Here is an 8,565-nt window from a genome sequence, read left to right as displayed (position 1 = left end):
TGGTAGACGTGGTTTAGCACATATATGAGTTTGTTCTAATGCCACCATCTTGAGAAACTGACATTTTGAATGTACTGATGGAAATGGTTTCTGAAATGACTGACTGGTGGTGGAAGAAGATGAGCTCAGGTGGTTGGAGGGAGTGGTCATCAACCTGGAGGTTGCTTGTCGTTCAATGAGGGAAGCACTGGGCCAGCTTTTTAGCTGAAATGCTTTAACTGTAGTGATGTTCTTGTTTTCATTTATTTATCTTAATATCATTATCTTTTTTTTTTTTTTTTTGGTAGGTGTGACTTTGGTTAGATATTAAAATAAGATATCTTCATTTATCTTATTTTAATATCATTATTATTATTGATTTTTGTTGTTTATTTTTGGTAAGCATGACTTCGGTTAGATGTAAGTAATGGCTGCTTGTGTTGCAGCAAGTTGTGGACTTTATTCAGAGTGGTAAATGTGTTGGGACACTGAATATCAATCACCACAGTGATGGTTTTCATTTTGGCTACTTCTCATTCATAAAAATGCTGAATTAAATATGTAATATAGTTTCTGCCATGAACTTAGTTTTGGGATTTAAAATCTTGAACATGAGTTAGCCATTAAAAAAAAAAACAATTTGTGTGTGACTGTGTGTCATATAATATTGATCTTGATCTTGTATATATATAAAAAAAAAGGGGTGTGGGGGGAGGGATTTTGTGTGTGTGTGTGTGTGTGTGTGTGTGTGTGTGTGTGTGTGTGCATGAATAGTCGTATGCATGCACATATAACTACATGCATCAAATTGGCCTTTCCATTAATCTATCGATAGAGTAAACCAATCAAACCTGAACATTGACATAATTATACATAATACGCAAATTGTACATAACAGGCATAGAAAACAAACAAAAAATGCCAGCAGGCAACTCGTATATCCTAGGTCCAAATTTGAATACAGCTTTGCAAGAATGCACAATTATGAAGTCCAGAAAAATAAATAATCATGGCTATCTTGAAAAACATGGATGGGAATGAATAGCATGGCTGAAGTAATAAATGACAGAAAAGGAAAAGTGACATATAAAATGATAAATTTTCAGGAGAGGGTTTCCAGAGGGTGGGCATTGTATTTTAATGGAAAGAGTCCCTGACATCCCCACAGGAGCACACAAACAGCACCTTCAACAAACCAAACATCAACTGATCAAGCAACAGAGGCTTATGATGTTGTATTGTATTGTGTTTATTTAGATCAAAAGCATACAGGTTTTCTCACAGAAGATTCTGTTGTTCCTGTCCTAGCTGATGTCCATTTCCTGAAACAGGACGACGAATTGTCAGTCATAAGAGATAAATATGCAAAGACATGTGTTTGCAACTGAATTTTGTCGGGCTTCTACCATACAACCTTTTCAGCAAGGGAAACCCAAAAATGCGTGCATCATGCCAGCTGGTATAGTTTGTGGAACAAATACCCACAACCTGTCCAGCATGGGAGGCCCTACCAGGCATGTGACACATCAAATGACATAGCTCGACAGGTCACTGAAGCACTCAAGCTACCCCACCACGACAAGGTATCAGTTCCATGGGGTAGTAACATATCAAGTTTATTCATGTATTCATTTGTCAGAATGTCATATACAAACCAATGTGAAGCTCACTTTGTAAAACACAATATATTAGCACTAATGTTTACTGAATAGTTTGCAATTTAAAGAAAAAAAAGTAAAACAATGGATTATGTTTAAGCATTTAAATCTGGTCTTCTTCTTATGCTACAATTTTTATTGACATTTCACTGTCTGCTGATTAACCATAATTCCATGCCTACAACACCAGTACAAGGCAGTATACCCTCCACACCAAAAACCATCTTCAAATTAGAATGGACCATCTCACGAGAAAGAGCTATAGATCTACATCATATATGTGAAGCAAGTTTTTTCAACAATCCCAAATTTCCTGATCAAGGCATCTATTTCAGAAAAAGTGCATGCCAACACAGCAACGCACTGTTTTGTGCAAACAACATGCACAAGTGTCCAAAGCTTCTGCTGTGGCTGCATGTGATCAAATGTCAATTAATATGCGAGTGTAAACTTCTACTTGTTATGTATCTGATCTATCAACCCATTTGATGGCAGATACTTGAAGCTGAACTGGACACTTAAACTTTGTAATGATAAAATTTTATGGTGCCAAGTGTATTTTACATGTATATGTGTGTATACATGCATGTGTATTTTATATGTATATCTATCAATCAATGTATCTATCTATCTATATATAAGTTCTACATACATGTTACAACTTGTATATTTAAATAAAGATATAGAATATACACAAAATGTATACATACATTTTAACATACATGTGCACCTAACACTAACAGCTACCCACAACACAGTTTTGTCAGCCAGTTTGGCAACCTTCTCTGATCTATAGCCGTAACAGTTAAGATTGATAATATTAATGATGATAATGATCATACTATTCATAGCCATGTTTCAACTAAACACTAAATATAAGAAACCTTGGTCATTTGTTACGTACTGTGCTAGCCATCTAAAGAGAAAAGATGATCTTACCTTTCAGTGTTCACAGTGAAAGGGCAAGTCTGTCATGGATCCTGTCATATAATCCTGTCAATCACAAACACTTTTGTTTATATAACACATTAGATCAATGCTACATACACACAACAAAATGTGACTAACACACATACCCACACACACAAAATGGATACATACATTTTAACATACATGTGCACCTAACACTAACAGCTACCCACAACACAGTTTTGTCAGCCAGTTTGGCAACCTTCTCTGATCTATAGCCGTAACAGTTAATAATAATGTTAATGATGGTCAAGTTCACTGATGATGCAGGTGAGGGGAACATACTGACACCTTTCCAGATGGAGATGACATAGGATTGGTGCCACACAGCAGTGTTCCACCTTTTGCTGCCCTGTGTCTACTCTGATGGCAAATGTTTTCTCTCTCATTCTTTTGAGATAATGAGACTGCTACATGAAATAATCTATAATTGACTTGAATTTGTACCCTAAAACTCACATATATCTTATTATCTATATCTCTATCTATCTATCTGTCAAATATGTGCAAGTGTATTTTACATCTATATGTGTATACAGGCATGTGTATTTTATATGTATATCTATCAATCAATGTATCTATCTATCTATATTTAAGTTCTACATACATGTTACAACTTGTATATTTAAATAAAGATATAGAATATACACAAAATGCATACATACATTTTAACATACATGTGCACCTAACACTAACACTGTAACAGCTACCAACAACACAGTTTTGTCAGCCAGTTTGGCAACCTTCTCTGATCTATAGCCGTAACAGTTAATATTAATAATATTAATGATGATAATGATCATACTATTCATAGCCATGTTTCAAATAAACACTAAATATAAGAAATTGAGGTCATTTGTTACATACTGTGCTAGCCATCTAAAGAGAAAAGATGATCTTACCTTTCAGTGTTCACAGTGAAAGGGCAAGTCTGTCATGGATCCTGTCATATAATCCTGTCAATCACAAACACTTTTGTTTATATAACACATTAGATCAATGCTACATACACACAACAAAATGTGACTAACACACATACCCACACATACAAAATGGATACATACATTTTAACATACATGTGCACCTAACACTAACAGCTACCCACAACACAGTTTTGTCAGCCTGTTTGGCAACCTTCTCTGATCTATAGCCGTAACAGTTAATAATAATGTTAATGATGGTCAAGTTCACTGATGATGCAGGTGAGGGGAACATACTGACACCTTTCCACCTTTTGCTGCCCTGTGTCTGTCCCTGTAGCAAATATTTTCTCTCTCATTTTTTTGAGGTAATGAGACTGCCACATGAAATAATCTATAATTGACTTGAATTTGTACCCTAAAACTCACATATATCTTATTATCTATATATCTATCTATATATCTATCTATTCTATGCAAGTGTATTTACATGTATATGTATATACATGCATGTATATTTTATATGTATATTTATCAATGTATGTATCTATCTATCTATATATATATATCTACATACATGTTACAACTTGTATATTACCTTTCAGTGTTCACAGTGAAAGGGCAAATCTGTCATGTATCCTCAATCCTGTCATATATCCTCTCAATCACAAACACTTTTGAGTTTTGTATATGTAACACATTAGATTAATGTTACATAGTAACATACACACAACAAAATGTGACTAACACTCACACATACAAAACGCGATGCATTTTAACATACATGTGCACCTAACACTAACAGCAACCCACAACACAGTTTTGTCCACCAGTTTGGCAACCTTGTCTGATCTATAACTGTAACAGTTAATAGGAATCTTAATGATGATAATGATAGTATTTACTAAACTTTTTTTTTCTCAAAAGTTGTATCACATAACTAAAGTAATAGGCACAAAATATCCATTTGATTGTGGCTGTTGAACTTGTATAAGATATGTCAGTCGATCATGTAAAATGATAATTATACATATATATATATATGTGTGTGTGTGTGTGTGCGTGCGTGTGCATGTGTGTGTGTGCTAACATGTATGTTAATGTAATATATCATATGTACATTTAACACAATCCAACTCTACACAGTATATTTCACACAATTTTAATATAAACTTTAACTGGGTGTTGAAGAGGGAGAGGTGGCATAGCATATTTTGTTTTACTAAATGTATGTTCTATGTGGAAAGCTGTAACTGGTATGAACTAGGTACACATAAACATATATAAATAAGCAGCAACAACATTCGACAATCGTAGTCATAACTGACACAAGGCATGCAGCATTGTTGTTGGAGTGAGACGTGTATCTATCTCTATAAAAAATTATATTTCACATTATTATGCAAGAGCTGAATGACAGACAAGTGGAGAGAGAGCCAGGCACATCAACTGATCATACTATTCATAGCCATATTTCAACTAAACACTAAACATCAGAAACTGTAGTCATTTGTTGTGTACTGTGCCAGCCATCTAAAGAGAAAAGATCTTACCTTTCACAGTGAAAGGGCAACTCTGTCATGTATCCTGTCATATATCCTGTCAATCACAAACAGTAACAATTTACATTTTAGTATATACGTGAAACTGAAACTGTAACTAGTGTAAGTGTAATGTAAAACTCTCTCTCTCTCTCTCTCTCTCCCTCTCTCTCTCTCTATACACACACACACACACACACACACACACATATATATATATATGTATATATATATATATATATATATATATATATATATATATATATATATATATAAAGATGATAGGGAAGAGGTATCATCACGCACATCTGTTTATGTATATTTGTGCGTGCCTATGTGTTGTGGGTAGCTGTTAGGTACACATGTTATGTTGAAATGCATGTATCCATTTTGTGTGTGTGTGTGTGTGTGTGTGTGTGCTTGTGTTTGTGTGTGTGTGACTGAATCACATTTTGCTGTGTGTATGTAACACTGATCTAATGTGTTATGCAAATAAAAGTGTTAAAATTTTAATCATAACATTATAATATAAATTCATCATTTTAAGTCCAGTCCAGTTACTCAAGGAGGCATCACATTCACAGAGTTTGGACAAATATATATATATATATATATATATATATATATATATATATATATATATATATAGCTCAGAGAAGGTTGCCAAACTCGCTGACAAAACAATGCGTTGTGGGTAGCTCACTAGCTGTTAGTGTTAGGTGCAAATGCATACTTGTAAAAATGTATGTATTCATTGTGTGTGTGTCTGTGTGTGTGTGTGTGTGTGTGTGTGTGTGATATTTTGTTGTGTGTATGTAACATTGATCTAATGTGTTATGTAAACAAAAGTGTTTTTGTACAGCACCTACACCAGATTTCTGGATAGTGTGCTATAAAAGTATCCATTATCATAATTTACATTATTATATGTTGTTTTTGTTTCTGTTTATAATGTGCATGAAATAAAACAATGAGACTGAGAATGACTGATTTCTAAGTAAAATTGTAATCATAACATTATAAAATAATTTCATGGTTGTAAGTCCAGCTCAGTTACTCAATGTGGCATCATATTCACAGAGATTGGACACACACACACACACACACACACACACACACACACACACACACACATATATATATACATATATATATATATGTATGTATGTATGTATGTATATCTATTACTTTAGTTGTTTTTTTGTTTGTTTGTTCGTTTGTTGTTGTTGTTGTTTTTTTGTTGTTGTTTTTTTTTTGTTTGTTTTTTTTTTTTTTGGGGGGGGGGGGGGGGGGGGGGGGGGGTTACATGATGGACTGACATATTATCTCATACAACTTGAGTTCAACAGCCACAATCATCAAAATGATTTTTGTGTGTATTACTTTAGCGGTGTGACACAACTTATGAGGAAACAAAAATGTTATTAGTATTACTATCATTATTATAATAATTATTATTATTATTAAATGTCATGGCTTTCTATCAGAGAAGGTTGGTTGCCAAACCGGTTGAAAAAACGACCCACACGATCAGATTTCTTCTGTTTTCATTTACTCTTAACATCATGCCTATCTGTCTAGCAGTAACACAACAGTCACCTGAATAAAGATAAACATTTGACAAAACTTGTACACAATAAAAGACATCTTTTAACGTTTTCTTTCACTAACTTCGTACTTAGCAAACACTGATACATCCACCCACCTTCTTGATCCTCGATCGAACGACGCGACGCTATCCCACGATGCTTCACGATTTGGAAAAAATGCAAAGAAAAGATATAGGCTCACATTGTTTACACACTTGAGCCAAAAATCTATTCGTTAAAAAGGGTTCTGTATATGTTATTATAAAACTTCGGGTTAAAAGAACAAGAAAAAAAAGAAATTCCAACAGCAGAAGCGAACCCCAGGTTTTCGAATGAGAAGAATCTGTCTTACCCATTGCACTATCGTGCCACCTGTACTGACGCTCAAAAATATAGTATTTAATTTAAACATGCTTTTTTTAAAGGGCGATAAATCGATTGCAGTATTCGCAGTGAGAACGCTGTTCAAATCATATGATTCTGGTGTATCTTGGGCATTCAAAAAATCTTTAACGACAATAAAAAAATTATTTTTAAGTCCTTGGTAAAGAAGACGTGGCTATCGCCACAATCACACTGCAACATTTAGCCGTTTTCTCTGGATCTAGATAGATGTACAAGTTTAGTTACACCAGTTGACACGGTCGATTCAATTTCTCTTTTATGTTCATTCCAGTTTTATAGTTTTAAAGTTGATATGAAAATTGAGTATTTTGTTAAACTAAGAACATGTAGAGCCAAGTACAAGTACTTCTAAACGTCGTATGAAGTGAAAAGGACTTCTTTTTGAGAAAAGTCAAGACTGGAATTTTTTTTGTTTCATCAATTCAAGGGTATTAACTCGCATGGTTACAATTTTTAACTGTGAATACCGACTGATTCTGTGGATAATTTTATGGCAGTTTCGGGCATAATCCAGTAAGTGATGAGGCGTTCACAAATCTTTCTCTGAATAAATATTTAACGGTCTCCTTCTCCAACTTTCCATCACATGTTATCGTGTAATGTCAATTGAATTTTGGATTGAACGGGCAGGTCAACAACTTGAAACAAAATGGCGTCGTTCGCGTTCGCAAGACTGAATAGGCCTATGAGCACGCGCTTTGAATGTGTATAAATATGTGTACCCAATCATTGTTTTTTGCACATGAACTTCAGGGCTTAGCCAACAGATCTATAAAGTCCACTCGTCGTATTGATTTTAGTATTTTCCGAAAAAGACCACTTGGGCGAATGAACATAGTGAAAGCCCTGTACACTGAGAGTAAAATACACAAGCTTTTTATGTACTGAGTATAATTTCAAAATGTAATGTTTAAGATGAGAAAGATCAGTTTAAAGCAAATTAAGCCCCCAGCATAAGTACAGATTAATTTCCCTTTTTTACTAACTTCACCAATACGTTTGCAAAATAAATAAAACTTCCATGCTTAGCAAAAGAAGTTCCTGTTCGAACAAAAAATGAAAATAATGACTGCTCTTGTTGTTGGGTCAGAATATCAGATCAAAGTGCCAAGTTTAGAGATTACAAAAAATATAAATATAACAGTAAATGCAGTTTGCATATGATTAGGCTTCATTTTTTATTTTTTTGTGCCCATCCCAGAGGTGCAATATTGTTTTAAACAAGATGACTGGAAAGAACTGGATTTTTCCTATTTTTATGCCTAATTTGGTGTCAACTGACAAAGTATTTGCAGAGAAAATGGCAATGTTAAAGTTTACCACGGACACACAGACACACAGACACACACACACACACACACACAGACAACCGAACACCGGGTTAAAACATAGACTCACTTTGTTTACACAAGTGAGTCAAAAATCAAGATGTTCTGAAGAGTGGGGGTATTTGTGTGTGTGTGTGTGTGTGTGTGTGTGTGTGTGTGTGTGTGTGTGTGTGTGT

At 34.3% G+C, this 8,565-nt stretch overlaps 1 long non-coding RNA gene across 1 annotated transcript; it reads right to left on the bottom strand.

Annotated features, from left to right (window-relative positions):
• Positions 1 to 1,057: 1,057 nt before the first annotated feature.
• On the bottom strand, positions 1,058 to 7,188 carry LOC143283295 (uncharacterized). The gene is made up of 5 exons (XR_013055385.1): positions 6,773 to 7,188; positions 5,080 to 5,125; positions 3,509 to 3,562; positions 2,577 to 2,630; positions 1,058 to 1,301 (listed from the first exon to the last, which is right to left on the bottom strand). It is a non-coding gene; the product is annotated as an uncharacterized LOC143283295 (long non-coding RNA).
• Positions 7,189 to 8,565: the final 1,377 nt, after the last annotated feature.

The sequence above is a fragment of the Babylonia areolata genome, chromosome 6, assembly GCF_041734735.1.
Source record: "Babylonia areolata isolate BAREFJ2019XMU chromosome 6, ASM4173473v1, whole genome shotgun sequence".
NCBI lineage: Eukaryota > Metazoa > Mollusca > Gastropoda > Neogastropoda > Buccinidae > Babylonia > Babylonia areolata.
Note: the sequence above shows the minus strand (reverse complement) of the source record. Positions and strands in the feature narration are given on the sequence as shown.